Raw genomic sequence first — 18227 nt, 5'->3', positions numbered from 1 at the left:
ATATTGCTGTGTATGGCTAAACAGTCACTGTGGTGTATTTAGAAGTTTGGAAGCCCCTTATATACTCTCAAGGTGGGCCTTCTATTTTATTTCTATAAACCCTCAAGTCTACATACTGTATACTATATAGGTACCAGCAGAGCCAAAAAGGCAACTTGCAGATAAGGGTGGAGATGTACAGAATGCTGGTCAGATGCACTACCAGGTGAAAAGTACAGCAACATGACACACCAACATACAGCCAATGATATACAAACATAGACAGCAACCTCAACACGTGTACTCCAACAACAGAGGAACCTCCTAATGTAAGTAGCAGGCAACAAGGGGTCAGATGGGTCTAGCACAGCGGTTCTCTTGGACCCCCAACAGTGCACGTTTTCCAGCTCATCTGGCAGGAGCACAGGTGCACTCATTATTCACTGGCACATTTTAAAAGGTGGAGCTAATTATTTCACCTATGGTTCTGTGTGGAGACCTGGAAAACGTGTACTGTTGGGGGTACTTGAGGACCAGGGTTGAGAACCACTGGTCTAGCAGACAGCCAGCATGGTCACAGCGGACTATTATATGATTTGATGTTTTTGAACTTTCAGTTTGATGTACAGTATATACGTTTTTAACAAGTTTTTTAATTGCTTTATTTTTACCAAAAAGATAAGGTACCCCTGAGGAAGTCTTTAAGACAAAATGCTTTCGGTAATAACTTTAGAGACTTTTTTAAAGAAAATTGCTTACTAAACATACAGTTTGAACATACAGTATCATCCATTGAGATTTAAAGGAGCCCTGCCATGCTTTTAATTGCATCAATTGATGAATTAATATTCATGTACATTGTTTTAATAAATGTATTTACAGGATACATGGGTGTAATCTGCCTTGGGCTCCCAGCAAAATAATTGCACCACTAGCATATGGTACAAAATGCAGCTGGCAGGCTATTAACCAACCTCTCTCCATGAAGGAGAAAACGCTCTGTTCCTGGACTTCCCTGGTGATGTATGATTGCCATCACCTGTAGTGAAACACCTTGTCTATTACCTAGCTCCTTACAGGTGATGGCAATCATACATTAACTGGAATGTCCAGGAAAAGAGCGTTTCCTCCCTCACGGAGAGGGTCAGGTAGGCAAGTTTGTCATTGCAGCTTAATGATACACTACTTATACTATTGAAAACTAGTAGACATAATGTAGGGCCAGATTCACTAAGCTTCAAAAGTGATAAAAGGCAGAGTGATAAACAACCAACCAATCAGCTCTTGCCTGGCATTTGTCAAACACTCTAGACCAGTGGTAGACAACCCTAGCCCTCGAGAGCTACCAACAGTTCACATTTTCCAGACAACCTAGCTGCTGCACAGCTGCACTCATTAATCACTGACACATTTTAAATGATCCACAGGTGGAGCTAATTAGCTCACTTGTGATTCTGTGAGGAGACCTGCAAAACATGCACTGTTGGTAGCTCTCGAGGACTAGGGTTGGCTACCCCAGCTCTAGACAAACCTAAGCTAGGAAAGCCAATCAGGCGCAAATATTATAAACACCTCATGGAAAAAGTGTATTTAACATCAATTATGAGGACAAGCACAGTCTGCGACATGGCATGTAGAAGCTGATTGGCTGTTTGTTTATCACTCTCCATTTTATCACTTTTCGAAGCTTAGTGCATCTGGCCCATGGTGTGGCCAAACCTGTCCTAAATCTTCCAACAGTACATGTTTTTCAGGCAACCTGTGTATCTGTAGTACAAATGAATGCAACATGTTTAAAAATGTAACAGTTAGTAATGGCTACAGCTGTGCACAAGCTAGGTGATTTGGAAAATGTGGACCACTAGTTGATTGGCCACCCCTGTTCTAGACAATACACAGGGAGCATCAAGAAGCAGAGCAATTCTAAACCATTCTCTAGTATGATGACACTTTTGTGGAACACGCAAATGGAACCTTTGCACAGAATACAATTGTAACAATACACTAAGTCAGAGGTTCTCAAATGCAGTCCTCAAGGCACCCTAACGGTCCAGGTTTTAGGTATATCCATGGCTCAGCACAGATGATTAAATCAGACTGACTGAGTTACTAATTAAGTCACCTGTTGTCAGGTACGGATATACTTAATACCTGGACTTTGGGGTGCCTTGAGGACCGCGTTTGGGAACCTCTTCTGTAAGTATAAAGGTAATACAGTATATGCAGGTAACAGGTAGAAGTTGGATGGAGACAAAGATACAGGGGGACATTTACTGAGATGTGAGTTGTATTTCACATGGGATGTTGCTATAGGCAACCAATCAGAAACAACTTCTCATTTTAGCACCTTCTAGAAGATAATAGATAATATTTGATTGGTTGCCCATAGCAACATCCCATGTGAAATACAACTCACATCTTAGTAAATTTCCCCCACAGCAGTTTGTTTTTCCACTGTACCTTGCTCTGGGATATGTAATGCAGAGAAGATGCCAAACTGAAGGAGGTCTTAATAAAGAGATGCAAAGGATCCAATTTGTGCATCTCAGTGCAGGAATGCAATTAATTGATTTGCACAGTTGTCTGTGTAGTACAATTGAATGGTAAGTCCTTGGATGTTTATAATGATTTAGGTCAGTTGTGTTGAATATAATTTGTTTTATGGAGACGTTTAGGAGGTAGGACAGCCCTCTTGAGTGCAAGAACAACAACAACAACAAAATATACTGTAAATTATAGAATTATTTATGATGCAGGTGTTAATATGTTTCTTTGGATGATAACAATATAATTGTGTCTTGGTTTGTAAATATATTCATGCATGACCCATATACAGTATACTTCATTTATATTGATAGCAATTCAAAACAAGTACAACCAGGCTTTAATAAATGTCTCATGCTGAATAGAAAAGGTTGGTTAGCAATGATATAGCTCAGAATTACACAGGTCCTTATTCAGGTCCGTTCACAGATAGCCTGCGTTCACACGGGGGCCGATGTTTTGTTAGTGCTCATGCACCCAACACAGCGGGCAGGGAGCGGAGAGGGGCATGGGGCGCCGGGCAGCTCCATTACCATATGGGAATGCCCAGGGTTTCATGAGTTTCTGGGCATTCTCGTGCTAATGAGGCAGTGACGAGGGTGTGAAGGGTGGGGGGCGGCAGCAGCTGATATCACCGGATGTCAGCTGCCTGCCCATTTCCTCCCCAGCATGCATGCTGAGTCCTGGAAGAAGTAATAATATAGTGCAGTTTTTGAATTGAAAGCTATAAAGAGTTAGTACATATATTTGTATGTTGAACCATTTAGTAATTCAATATTTATTGTACAAAAAAATGACTGCCGTAAGGTTACATCTTTAAGAATATAAATATTACAAGAAATTGATTAAACCACAAAACATTTGAAAACTACAATACATAAGCATTTAACCAGGCCTTGTGGAGAAATCCCACCAATGTTATTGTTGTTTTTTATGCAGGCTTATCCTTATAATTCATTTTATTTGTTTATCTGGAAATATTATTATAAACTTCAATATGTACAATGGTGTTCTATGATTAAAAATGAGATACAGTACATGTGGAAACCAACCAGTATTTCACAAAATACACAAGTTAGTCTTATGGTGTGTACACACGGTGAGATGTGCCGTGCGATGCGATCCCCGATGCGATCAGATCGCATTGCATCGCACATCATGCATGTGATCGCATACAATTTTGACTATATAGTGCAGATTTTCAATATATAGTCAAGGCAGCCAAGACTTTCTGCCGTGCGATACGGGAGCGCGCACTGGGATTGCATCGGGATCGCAAGGGTTAAAACCCTTGCGATCTGCATGCGATCTGTGTTCGATACCGATGCGATTCTGACTATATAGTCAGAATCGCACGGTGGTTGTACACGTGTGTACACACCATAAGTCCTGTAGTTAGTTGAATGCAATGAAACTGTATAAACCTGTGCATGTAAAATAAATAATTGGAAATCTTTTGCAGACATTAGCCGAAATGTAATAGGGTGCATTTTTTCTGTACATGTGCGATTTTTAAGTTAAAACATCCGAAATGCACATTTACCAAAAATTGCACAGTAACGTGTTAATTTGAAAATCGCACATTCAATATCGCTTACAGATATTTTCTCATAGAAAACATCAAAATTGCAAATGTAATAGGGTGCAAATATTCAATTCGCACCCTTAAAATTACCAAAAATCGTAAAACAAACAGACCTGGTGCAGGCTGGTGAGTATTGTACTTGTATCAGGCACGTTGTACTTTTCTAGTGATTTATTGTATTATTTATTTACATTTTTTGTATGCTTGAAGCACATAGTAAAAGGTATAAAAAGTATTCAAGGTAATGATAGAGAAATGTTCTTCAGCAAAATCCATTACAGTATTATTAAACTGCAAAGCTATGACTAGATCATTTACTAAAAATAGACTAAAATGTTAGTCAAGATTCATTGACTAAATCTTGACTAAGACGAAAATTATTTTTTTACTAAATGTGACATTTAATTTTGTCAACTTTTAAGAAAGTGGCTAATGGGCCCGTCACACAGGGCAACATATAGGCATTTTTGAGTGATTTTACGAAATCACTCAGAAAATGACTGAAAACGCATGTAAATAGTTGTGAATCTGCCCAAGATTCAGAACGGCCCGGCCAGATAATTAAGAGCAGTCGCTCAGAAGCTGGGCAGATGAGCAGGGACTTCTGAGCTGGTGATGCAGCACCCCTCCCCCACCCACGGCACCTCTGCCCCCCTCCCCTTCCCCTGCCCATGGCACCCGATCCCCCCAGTTTAATAGTTAACAAATACATAGGTTTGTGCACATGACAAGGAATAACAGATTATTTAAGAACCATACATGAGGGACCTTAAGCTATATGTGTGAACCTTGAGCTGGGTTCCCACTAGATGACATTTTGAACAAATTTGCTGAGAACGACCATTCATCATGACAAATTCTTGAAATCACTCTTGCAGGGCGCTAGCGACACCTTCTCTTATCGGTACATGTAACACATTTCTAAATCTCGGTAATGACTAGGAGCAAGTTGTGCAGTGTTTACGCTACCAAGGACTAACAATGTGTCTTTAAGTATTTAAATTTGACAGAAATCCAACAATTTGTGTGCCAAACAATTCACCTATATCATTTGTAAAATCGCTTAGTTTGTACGGAACATATTATTTGTCTGAGAGTTCCAGGGAGTTCAAGGGAAATCGTGAGTGACATTGGGACAAATGTATCAGGCTACAAAAAGTGATAAATGGAGAGTGATAAACAGCCAGCCAATCAGCCCGTAACTGTCATGTTACATGCCGGGTTTGAAAGATGACAGGGAGGAGCTGATTGGCTGGTTGTTTATCACTCTCCACTTTTTTTTTTTTAACATCTTTTTATTAAAGCATTCACAGATACAAACGGTATACAGTGTACAGGAATACAGAAAAGATTGATTGTTCAGTTCCGAGTACATGTACAAGTGTCTTGTTGTTACCTTTGTTCACATTACCCCTATTCCATAGCTTATACAAATAAAGAGTATAAAACATTGGAGTTATTCTTGGAGTTCTCTCTGCCGCTTATTATGCATTTGTTAGTGTAAAGCAATCATTAAGTTCGCCAAGAGGGTGAGCAGTCTGTTTAACAGCGTACAAATAACTAGAAGCTTGTCAACCTCCCCTCCTGCGCTAGTTTAGCAGCTTGACTGTACGTGATTTGAAACATCTGTATCAAAGGAATAGGTATACCTAGTATAGCAGTGTCTCTCTCCCACTCCCCCCCCGCGGAGCCCCAACTACCCGATGAAGATCGGGGGATCGTTCGCCACGGTCCGCAGTAGATACCATGAGGTATCTTTCAGGCTTTTATGTATTTGTCGACGTACCTCCAGGGAGAGTTTATTAATATATTGTTCCCACATGGCAAATAATTTCTGGGCCTTGGCTTCTTTGGTTAGAGTTGTTTCTACCCAGTCCATCCGGAATAGGTGAAATAGTTTATACTTAAATAAAGGGAGAAGGGGGGCATCTTTTTGTGTCCAGTCTTGTAGGATGGTTTTGCGTGCTGCTGCACTTATCGCTAGTAACAATCTACGACCTCCTTTGGTGGCTCTAAAGTCTAGGGGGACAATTCCGAAAATCGCCCATTCAGCTGTAAAGGGGACATGGCTTAGTAATTGGGTTTCTGCATATCCCTTCACTTGAAGCCAAAACCGCCTCACCAAGGGGCATGACCAAAAGCAATGGAATAGGTCCGCCTCCAAGGCTCCACATCTATAGCAGGCACTGGAGGGGAGGTGGCCCATCAAGAAGCTTCGGTGCGGAGATAGATATGCCCTATGAAAAATATTTAAAAACATTTCAGTGTAAGAAGCGAAAGGCATCAATTTGCAAGATTTAGTCAAAGCCTTAAGAAGGTCCTCCGTGTCAAGGTTAGGAAATTTGACTAGCCATTTTGCAAATCCCTGTTTATCTTTAGAATAGTCTAAGATTGGTCTGAAATGCTGGTAAAAGCATGATATGGCTTTCTTTTCCGTTGCCGGTCGTAAGAGCATGGTGTCTAATACATTGGACCAATCTTTTTCTGAGAAGCATCGCGTCACAGAGTCAACATAATGTTTTGCCTGGAGGAGGGCCATGGGGTGTGCCGACATACACTCTCCACTTTTTAAAGCTTGATACATCTGGCCCTAAATGATTAAGAAGTAGAATTTGATCTGCTATGGGCAACATCCCATTTGCAATAGAACTCTATGTTAGAAAATGTACGTATCACCATCAGAATGTGGAGTGCTTGAGCAATATGGGAAAAGAAAAATTTGTATACGGTAAACAAAAAGCAAGTAAAGATGACATTGCAGAATATACTCCTCCTTATTAAGTGCAGTGTAGTACCTATATTAGGAGAAGATATACATTCTCCCAATTTTCTCAATGTTAGGACAACAGAATACAAGAACATTTTAGTTAATATGATGCAGAATCTGATAAATGTGAGTGGTTGGGGGACATTTACTAAGATGGGAATTAGACTTCACATGTAATGTTGCTATGGGCAACCAATGAGATCCTGTCTACTATCTTCTAGAGCAGGCATTCCCAACCACGGTCCTCAAGGCACACCAACAGTGCAGGTTTTAGTGATATCCAGGCTTCAGCACAGATGGTTTAATCAGAATCACTAAGGTACTAATTAAGTCACCTGTGCTCAAGCCTGGATATCACTAAAACCTGCACTGTTGGTGTCCCTTGAGGACCGTGGTTGGGAATGCCTGTTCTAGAGGGTGCTAAATAAATAAGAAGTAGATTCTGATTGCTTGCCCATAGCAACATCCCACGTGAATTCTAATTCCCATCTTAGTAAATTTCCTCCGTTGTGTGGCATATTCACTCTCAAAACATCATCCCATATATTAGCCTACAGTATTGAACCAACATTGCCTGTAGCTGCAAAAACTCAACCTGGGAAATTGACTACTGTACACTGGTTTTAGAGGGCAATCTTAACATAAGAGATATGTTTAAAAGGTGAATTTGTTTAAAAAAAAAAATCTCTACTGAGAGCTGGCTCAAGGCCCACTTTCTAACTAGAGTTTATTTTTTTGTTGGTAAGAGCTAGACCGCCAGCCAAAAATGTCATATTTTGTACATTTTGTTTTTATCCTATTCACAGCGTGAAAATCTGTACCTATTTTCTGTCATATGCTAGTAATAGGTGCTGTGCTTAATACTTACTGTACAAAATACACCGTACAAATACAACATACTTTATTTTAAATAATTAAGTTTACCTTTGGATTTAGAAGCATCTAAAGTCATTAAATAAGGATTGGAGACTTAATTATCTTAATTATTAAGGAAGCGTGGCGAGCAGCGGTGGAACGCGTCCTCTGACCTTTTTCATACCCCCACTATCCACGTCGGCATGGAGTTGATCGTAGATAGTGTGGCAAGCGCAGCGAGCCACCGAGCCTGACATGTGGTGAGCATGTAAAGTAATACATGTAAAGTAATCTGCGTCCCTCGTGGGGCTCGCCACACTATCTAAAATCAACTCCACGCCGACTTGGATAGTGGGGGTATGAAAAGGTCAGAGGATGCGTTACGCTGCGCTTGCAACGCTTCGGGGTGGCATGGATACTGGGGTTGATGCTAAACAATGGCGTAGGTGCAGTTGCTTACAATTGTAAGCACCCATCACATCACATACTATGCACCCATCCCATCTCATTGTAAGCACCCATCACATCTCATGGCATGGGTGCTTGGCCTTGTACAATGAAATATCGCATTACATCTCATCGCACACATCGCATGGTTAAAACGTACCATGCGATGCGATGAGATGTGATTTCACTACTTGCACACGTAAGAAATCTGGGCGCCCTGCTAGGAAACAAGTAACGAATAAAGCAGCCAGTATTTACCCTGCACAGAAATCGAACACTCTCTGCACATGTTAAATCTGCCCCATCTGATATGCACATGGTTTTGTACATTACCAAACTAATGCCCTGATTCTCTTTCACTTGCAAAAGCAAATTCACTCTCTAATGGACAGAACTATGTGCATTGCAGGTGGGCCAGATGTAACGTGCAGAGAGAGTTAGATTTGGGTGTTATTTTGTTTCTGTGCAAAGTAAATACTGGCTGCTTTATTTACACATTGCAATATAGATCTCAGTTTGAAGTACAAACCCCACCCAAATCTAACTCTCTCTCTATGGGCCTTACTCTGGTTGGTGCGTGAGGACTGCGTTCGCACGGTCCAGAGTTTTTTTTCAACTGTGCATGCGTACCATTCACTATGTGCATGTGCGGCGATAGCACACCGCATGCAAACGGACCTTCCCGAGCAAAAAATCCTATCCGCTATTGCACGGTCACAGTGGCCGTGATGTGGGCGTCTTTATGGGAGAGGACAGAAAAGTGTGCAAAACTGGGCGTATACCTGGGCGTACACGGGGGTGTGCACTCAAACTGCACGGAGGGACAACCGCCTTGCTCGGCGAGCGCATAGTGCATTATTGGGTTAAAACAGTCGGACGCCAAAGAGTTCTCAATACCACTCTTAGAGTTTCCGCCTGAGTGCGGACGCCCTGGTCTGCTAATTAACGCCAATTACAATTAAATGGCATACACCTGACTGCAATATTAAGCAATGCTGCAGCCTATTAAGTGAAATGCCTCATTTCAGTACCTGCAAGCCAGACACAGCCCTGAAATACTTTGGAAGGTTCTCTTTCTACACTTCTCACCATTTAAAGGTTGGTTTATTTTTATTTAGAATTAATCCAATTACACATGTTTTAATATGTACATGTATTTATTTTGTATACATCTACACCCTTAATGCAAGTGTGTTTTCCATATTTTGAAAACGGGATCCACAAATCATAGGAGTCAACACGGTTTCACTGCAGCACAAACATACAAGTCACATTACTTATTTTCACACATCTATCACGTCTAACACCGACAATGGGGTTTATTCTAGTTCATTCTTTCTGACAAAATCCTTCTTAGATGGACAAAACCATGTGCACTGCAGGGGGGCAGATGTAACATGTGCAGATAGAATTAGATTTGGGTGAGTTATTTTGTTTCTGTGCAGGGTAAATACTGGCAGCTTTATGTTTACACTGCAATATAGATCTCACTTTGAAGGAAAAACCCCACCCAAATCTAATTCTCTCTGCACAAGTTACATCTGCCCCACCCGCAGTGCACATGGTTTTGTCCATCTAAGAAGGATTTTGTCAGAAAGAATGAACTAGAATAACCCCCAATGTGTTTTTGGGTCACCTTTTCTACTTGCAATGTTTGTTAAATGTCTTATTCTCATGGACACGCTGAGTCTCCGACCGAAAAAGGCTGAGAACTGTCCGAGCATGGTGGCGTACGCTCATATGTACGCCAGATGTTGGTGGAAAAGGCTGAGATCCATCCGAGCACAGTGGGGTAAACTCATGTGAACGCCACTTCCCATTGTCGGTTGCTGACTCCGTCCATGCACGGCTGTGCTGTGGGCGGACTCACACTCTCCCGAATTTGCTCGGACAAAACACGCGAACGCGGCCATCCCGCACCAACCAGAATAAGACCCTATGTTACATCTGCCCTACCAGAAGTGCACATGGTTTTGTCCATGAATCATACCCTAAATGTGCTTTTCGAGGCAACTTGAATCACCCCCAAAATCGAATAGCCTGCAAGAGGTCAGAAATGCGTGCCTTTGTGCGAGAGGGCAGCAGCAGTCATTTATAAGGCAAGACCAAGTTTGTTTTGTCTTGTAAATAATTGCTGCTTTAAACATATGGCACCACCGGCTTTGCTCAGGCTATTTTATTTAGTCTTTCCTACTCTCAGCATTCATCAAATAGGGGTAAACTATGTTCACCGCTGTTTGCCCTGTACCACTTTTGCTATCTATATATGGCAAGATCACTACTGTCCCCATTGCCAGCAACAAGGACCCAGTGTTGCCTTTCCTGGTGTCACATGATGTCAGCGCCCACCATCGGCCATCTGAAGAGTAATGCTTACTTTTTAGACCGAAGGATGGAAAAGTCATTAGATGGTGAGCAACCAACGAAGGACTTCTCCTCTTTGAGGCCACATGCCAAGGGATGTGTTACTGTACACATCCTCTCGCATGCTACCAAAGGGATTTGCGTGGCGGGGGGGCAGACTGAGTTTGCTTGGCTGTGATTACACTCTGCCTAGTGCACAGGTTTGAATCAGGGCTTATTAGAAATGGCTGCTTACACCTCACGTGCAATTGACGGACATTCCACCTGGAAGCGGCAATTGCTAGTGTACCCACCAGCGCTGTGGTAGAGCATCATATCTGTTCCTGCCCGGTTGTGGTTTTTATGGGATTAAAAGTTATTGTTTTAACTTGACTTCTGGAGTTCTATTCAAAAGATACCTTTATGGGAGTACAAAAAGCCTGTCATATATAAGCATACATTTGAGCACTCTTACATATCTGAGGTGACCCCATAGATTACCCTGGAGCTTTTGGAAATTTTCCTTTTTTTCCATTCACCTAAAAGGAGAACGTTTTATTGCATTATTTACAGTTATTTATCATTGTATGCTCTCTTTTTTTCTTCATGTATTCGAATTTGGGAGTAAAAAAATAATTTTGAGTCACGTGGAGGATCATCATTCCTTTTGGATCATACTTTTAGCGCATGTGGGTCTATTCCTTTTTCCTTTACATACACTAGCATACATATGCTTACACAGATACAAACATAGCACGTGTGGTGTCTAGGTACACAGAACCCTTTCTTCATGCATGGGACACTGCGACCCAGCAGGACAGTATCCAATTAGTAATCGGGATAGTTGGAAGGAATGTTACTCTCACAAGGTGATGGATTTGAATGACTGCCACATAGATATGGTCAACTTTGAATTCTGGCAAAGTTCCATGTTTATTTCTGAGCACAAACTGTTACTTACTTTGCAGCTGACTTGCCTGCAATTCTGAATTGTGCCAATATTGTATTAGCTATAAGCAATAACTGCATGTTTTTCCATATTTGTTTTTATTAATTTGACAACATAATATATCATTGTCAAACTGCATAGGAGCTGTGACCCTACTGCAAGATTGTTAGCGAAAGTAATTACTAACTTTTGGAAAAGAAAGTACAGAAAATGCTTATTTCATATTTAGTGTTATACTTGGCATGAAATTTACTGTTGTTGCACCTTTCCAGTTGAATTATATGCAAGTGCCATATTTTAACTGGTACTTGAAATAGTTTTTTTTCAGGAGGAATAAACATTGCAGTAATTTTTGCACATGTGTTGACATAAAGTCATCTCTCACGCACAAACATGGCAATTTCAGTCATTATGAAATAATTAGTTAACAGCCTGTCAAAATGACGGAACAACATAGAATTTATGTCATTGCCGGTGGCTGTGTGCACTTCAATGGATACACACTTAAATTGCTCCGGCTGGTGCAAAACACTTCAAATACCCCATAGAGGTGAGGCTCAGCATTAGCCTTTTATTCTATTGGATAATTACATAATTAAATGTTTAGATCTCTTATGCACTGGTGAAGCCAGCCTCACAGCCTCACAGCCTTAGTGCCATATTTGGCCTCAAAATGCAGGCAAATTCTGTAGCTGATCATTGCTTTGAAATAAAATGTGACTTTTTCTAGCTGTTGCTGTAGCGCAATGTACATTGGCCCTTATTCTGGTTTGCGAACTCACCCATACATTTGCACGGGTAGTTTGATGTTGAAGTTCTGCGCATGTGCATATTCCCTTATGCGCATGTGCAGGGCTTCTATTGTGAAGGTATAACATCTACTTTAAGAATCACAATAGGGCAGTAATTTTAACAGTGCTGTAAACTGAATCTTTTCCTGGCTTAGGCAAGTCAAAACTTGAGACTTCCACATCTCAGGAAGAAATATCGCAAAGTCTGTGACCTTATTTGTCATGGTTATCAAAGTAGGAACTGTGATATCCTGAAATGCCACATGGAAGTCATTAATAAATATGTCCAGGCCAGAAGCACTTTTACTCCTACAGGCACTGGTCAGACAGAAAAGATTCAATAGAAGGAAGATATTGATATAGAAGGGTTTAAAGACAAATATATATATGTATCTATATATATATATATATATATATATATATATATATATATATATATATATATGTACTGTGAATGAGTGGCGCCACTTGTGCTACGAGGAGATATATAAAATAATAAAAATAACAGTAATATTCCCTTATTTAATATAGGGTGTCAGCCAATCTTTAAAAAGAAGTGAAGGTATATCACTTAGAAAATGTGGACATATGGATAAAGATAGCGGCGACTAATTACTGTACGGATGAGACTGCAGTATAAATATAAAATCGTATTTATTTTGGTGATAAAATTTATAAGGACATAAGTAAAAAGGACATAAAATTACAAAAATACTACAAAAATACTACAAGGAGGATAGGACAAAAAGTTGTAAAAAATATATATGTATATAAAGATAAAAATAGGAGGACTTTCTATCTAAAAATAATGCATATACAAATATAAATATTTAGTAAAAAGTGCTTAACTCAAGATGGTAGGAGGTTAGGTTGCCCAACGTGTTTCGTTGATGTGACTTCATCAAGGGGTAAGGAGCAACTGAAGCCAGGCCGGTATTTATACCTGTATGCCTGCCCTGGAGCTCAATGACATCACTTCCTGTGACTAATTGATCATAGGGAGTTAAACTGGTTCAATCCAACTAAATGGATGTATATTGCACTCTAATTATATAGTACTAGGTGATATTCACACAATCGCCATCACACCATAATTATAAATACTTTAAAAAGTTCAAATGTAGACATAATTAGGAGCGCGCGGCACTTCCGCCATGTTTCCGGCGTCCATATAATGTTATTGCGCATGTCCGCCTGTTTGTAATGTTCAGCAATGACCTTCTCCGTCATTGCGCATGCGCCGGACGGAGACGATCCCGGCGAGGCTTCATACAGGATTCTGTCTTTGTTCCTGTATGCCGGGAGCCATTTTCTTAGTGACATTAAGCCCGATATCAGGTCTGTTTCTCATGGCAGAGATCTTATTGTAGTTTTCGCAGTGTATTTAAAATATGGAGAAGCAAAAGAGACACAGTAACTAAAACATATTAAAAAAATTGCGTATGATTGGGAGTTGTAATAGGACTAGCTGTTTGTAGGGGGACTCGCTACTCATTGTTACATATAACACATTAGACGTGATGTGTCCTTAATATTAAGATGATTATTTAAAGAAAGTGCTGTGTGTCTATAAGGTTATAATGTGCTGGTGTCAGAAAAGTTGACAAAAAAGCTGGTTAGCAATAGGACAGTGTGTACATTTCGCACACTACATTATTAGTGGAAAGTGACAGATATGAGTGTATATAGAATATACGCATATAAATATATAATTAATTCATTATAGTGTACTAGATCTTCAAGGGTGCTGAAAGATTATAAGTGCTATAGTGTTAAAGTGCTAAGTGCATTCCATAAGGGGTGTGGGTTGGGTCATGTCTCTGACCCAAGTGTTCCATCATTAGTCTTTTGCTACTACAGCACCGGGTTTTCCCAAGGGGTCTCCCTTCTTGGTACTAACCCGGCCCAACACTGCTTAGCTTCCAAGATCGGATGAGATTGGGCGTAACAAAGTGTGGTTTGACTGTAGATAAGAACGATGACACCTTTGAGAGATTTATTCGTGACCTTTTATTATTATTATCAGGCACCCATAAGGTACAGGTTACGTGAATACATAGAGTGAAATCGGTGATACTACAGAGGGAAAAACCTTATAAAAAAAGGTGCGATTTCATACCTGTCATTGAAACCCAGGGGATGCAGAGTGTTCAATTCGTAGATCCAGTACATTTCCCTTTCAAAAAGTTTTTCAAAACTAAGGAAAAGAAATTCCAGAGAGACAAACATGACTACGATCAAGGCAAAGTGAAAAACTGGAGTAGATTTTCCAATGCACCATATCAACAAAATAAGTATCAAAGACAATCCAACCAAACTACTAGAAATAAGATCAGAGTGTATGACTCTCCTAATACACCACACTGGAGGGCATCCAATCGCTACACACCATTACAGAGGCTCAAATCAACCGAAGACGATTTTTTATCCACAGACACAGCCACCAGAATACGGGAGACTGCAAGAGGAAGTGTGAAGGAAGACGTGAAAATAGAATCCCCCCTGAAAAGAAGATTTACAGAAAAAGAGGAAAAAGGGGCGGCAGGAGGGAGAGAACCCAAGAAAAGAACGATCCAATGAAGATTCAACCGAAAGGCATATTCAACCTTTCAAAACACACACTAACCGATGCAGAGACCACCCTTCTAAATAGAGGCTTATCCTTTGCTCCAACTGGAGGGATGAATAAATTTGAGACGTACATAGACTTGAACAAATTCGTAAGGAAATTAACATTAAAAAGACACTTTGCAAGGAAAGAGAACACAAGCATTCAAAATTATGAAAACACATCCAAATCGGGATTAAAACCAACATCAAAATATTATCCCATAGAATCAAAAGGTTACAACATTGGGATCTTTTATGATCTAGTGAAAAAGGACCTATGTGACAAAGAAAGTTAACCAATCATACAAAAAAATCTGTCAAATGCAGAAAGAGAGGCTCTCAAAAAACTTAGATAACCCTGAGATCATCTTGAAACAAGCTGATAAAGGGGGTGATTGGTCATTATGGACCGTGAGGCATATATATGCGAAGCCAACAGGCTATTGGGCGATAAGGCATCCTACACAGCTCTTAACCAAGACCCAAAGGACGTATTCATAGAAGAATTGAGACTACTATTACTACAAGGATTGCGTGAAAAAGTCCTAACAAAAGATGAGTATCAGAATCTCATGAGGTCCAATCCCATCACCCCTATTTTTTACTTTTTGCCCAAGATTCATAAGTCTTTAGTGAACCCACTGGGACGCCCCATAGTGGCAGGGATTGACTCCCTGACCTCTAACTTATCAGAGTATGTTGATATCTTTTTACGCAAATATGTGACAAACCTGCCGGCCTACCTAAAGGACACCACCACAGTTTTAAATCTTTTTAGAAATTTTACATGGAAGGATTCTTTTAATTGGGCCACAATAGACGTCCAGTCGCTGTAAACATGTATCGAACACAAAGTGGGAATTGAAGCGTGCAGAGAATTCCTGGAGGAGGATGACACAGTAACCCCTCAGCACAAGAATTTTATATGTGATGTTATGAAATTCATCCTGAGTCACAACTATTTTAAATTTTTGGATCAGTTTTATCTTCAAAGATGTGGTACAGCAATGGGCACTATTTTTGCACCCAGTTTTGCGAATCTTTTTATGGGGAGTTAGGAAAAACGTTTTATCTACACGGACCATGCTTTTAAAGACAACTTCATATTTTATAAAAGATACATTGACAATATTTTAATCATATGGGAAGGAGATGAAGACCAGTTTTCTGAGTTTTTAAATTACATCGGAAATAACCAAATGAATCTGAAATTTACATCCAGCATTAACAAAGCAAAAATCAATTTCCTGGACTTGATATTGCTGGGGGAAGGTACCGAAGTACACACACAAAACTTCATCAAAAAAGTGGACACAAATAGCTATCTACACTTTAAGAGTAACCACTTACACAAATGGAAAAAAAACATCCCTTACTCCCAGTTAAATCGTATAAAAAGAAACTGTAACAAAGATGAAGAATGTAACGTTCAACTCGAACTATACAGAAAAAGATTTGAGGAGAAAGAATACCCCACCCAAGTCCTCCATAATGCACTAACAGGAGTTAACAGTATCTAAAGAGAGGATCTGCTGGAATACAATACAAAAAAAAAGAAAAAAGACACACAGTGGCCTTCATCACCACATACAATCAACATGAGACAAAGATAAAACAGAGCCTTAAAAGACACTGGAACATATTACTTATGGATCCGACTCTGAAAGAAATCCTACCACCCAACCCTGAGGTAATCTTTAGGAAATCCAAAAACCTAAAAGACATCCTGGCTCCAAGCGCCTGATAACATCCAAAAGCCTACAGACAAGTTCCGGAATGCACCGGCTCCTATAAATGTGGAAGGTGCAATATATGCAGGTTTGTTCATCCAAACAGAAAGCGGTTCACCAACTATAATGACACCAAGGACTACATCATTAAAGACTTCATGAACTGCAACACAACATCCGTGATCTACCTTCTTGAATGCCCATGTCACATGAAGTATGTGGGGAAAACGAAAAGACCATTAAAATTGAGAATTCAAGAACACAGCAGAAACATCAAGAACAAGATAGATAGCCATGCCATCTACAAGCCTTTCGAGAGTCATCACAATGCCAATCCTGAGGGACTAACCTTCAAGGCCATAGAATGGGTCAAAATTTCCCAGAGGGAAATGTACTGGATCTTTGAATTGAACACTCTGCATCCCCTGGGTTTCAATGACAGTTATGAAATCGCACCTTTTTTATAAGGTTTTTCCCTCTGTAGTATCACCTATTTCACTCTATGTATTCACGTAACCTGTACCTTATGGGTGCCTGATAATAATAAAAGGTCACGAATAAATCTCTCAAAAGTGTCATCGTTCTTATCTACAGTCAAACCACACTTTGTTACGCCCAATCTCGTCCGATCCTTGGAAGCTAAGCAGTGTTGGGCCGGGTTAGTACCAAGAAGGGAGACCCCGTGGGAAAACCCGGTGCTGTAGTAGCAAAAGACTAATGATGGAACACTTGGGTCAGAGACATGACCCAACCCACACCCCTTATGGAATGCACTTAGCACTTTAACACTATAGCACTTATAATCTTTCAGCACCCTTGAAGATCTAGTACACTATAATGAATTAATTATATATTTATATGCGTATATTCTATATACACTCATATCTGTCACTTTCCACTAATAATGTAGTGAGCGAAACGAACACACTGTCCTATTGCTAACCAGCTTTTTTGTCAACTTTTCTGACACCAGCACATTATAACCTTATAGACACGCAGCACTTTCTTTAAATAATCATCTTAATATTAAGGACACATCACGTCTAATGTGTTATATGTAACAATGAGTAGCGAGTCCCCCTACAAACAGCTAGTCCTATTACAACTCCCAATCATACGCAATTTTTTTAATATGTTTTAGTTACTGTGTCTCTTTTGCTTCTCCATATGTCAAATACACTGTGAAAACTACAATAAGATGGCTGCCATGAGAAACCGACCTGATATCGGGCTTAATGTCACTAAGAAAATGGCTCCCGGCATACAGGAACAAAGACAGAATCCTGTATGAAGCCTCGCCGGGATCGTCTCCGTCCGGCGCATGCGCAATGACGGAGAAGGTCATTGCTGAACATTACAAACAGGCGGACATGTGAAATAACAATATATGGACGCCGGAAACGTGGCGGAAGTGCCGCGCGCTCCTAATTATGTCTACATTTGAACTTTTTAAAGTATTTATAAATATGATGTGATGGCGATTGTGTGAATATCACCTAGTACTATATAATTAGAGTGCAATATACATCCATTTAGTTGGATTGAACCAGTTTAACTCCCTATGATCAATTAGTCACAGGAAGTGATGTCATTGAGCTCCAGGGCAGGCATACAGGTATAAATACCG

At 40.2% G+C, this 18227-nt stretch overlaps 2 pseudogenes; one reads left to right on the top strand and one right to left on the bottom strand.

Annotated features, from left to right (window-relative positions):
• Positions 1–14111: 14111 nt before the first annotated feature.
• On the bottom strand, positions 14112–14231 carry LOC146061794 (5S ribosomal RNA; annotated as a pseudogene).
• Positions 14232–17186: 2955 nt separating this feature from the next.
• Positions 17187–17307, top strand: LOC146060795 (5S ribosomal RNA; annotated as a pseudogene).
• Positions 17308–18227: the final 920 nt, after the last annotated feature.

Source organism: Crinia signifera, chromosome 2 (assembly GCF_055691185.1).
Source record: "Crinia signifera chromosome 2, ASM5569118v1, whole genome shotgun sequence".
Taxonomy (NCBI): Eukaryota; Metazoa; Chordata; class Amphibia; order Anura; family Myobatrachidae; genus Crinia; species Crinia signifera.
Note: the sequence above shows the minus strand (reverse complement) of the source record. Positions and strands in the feature narration are given on the sequence as shown.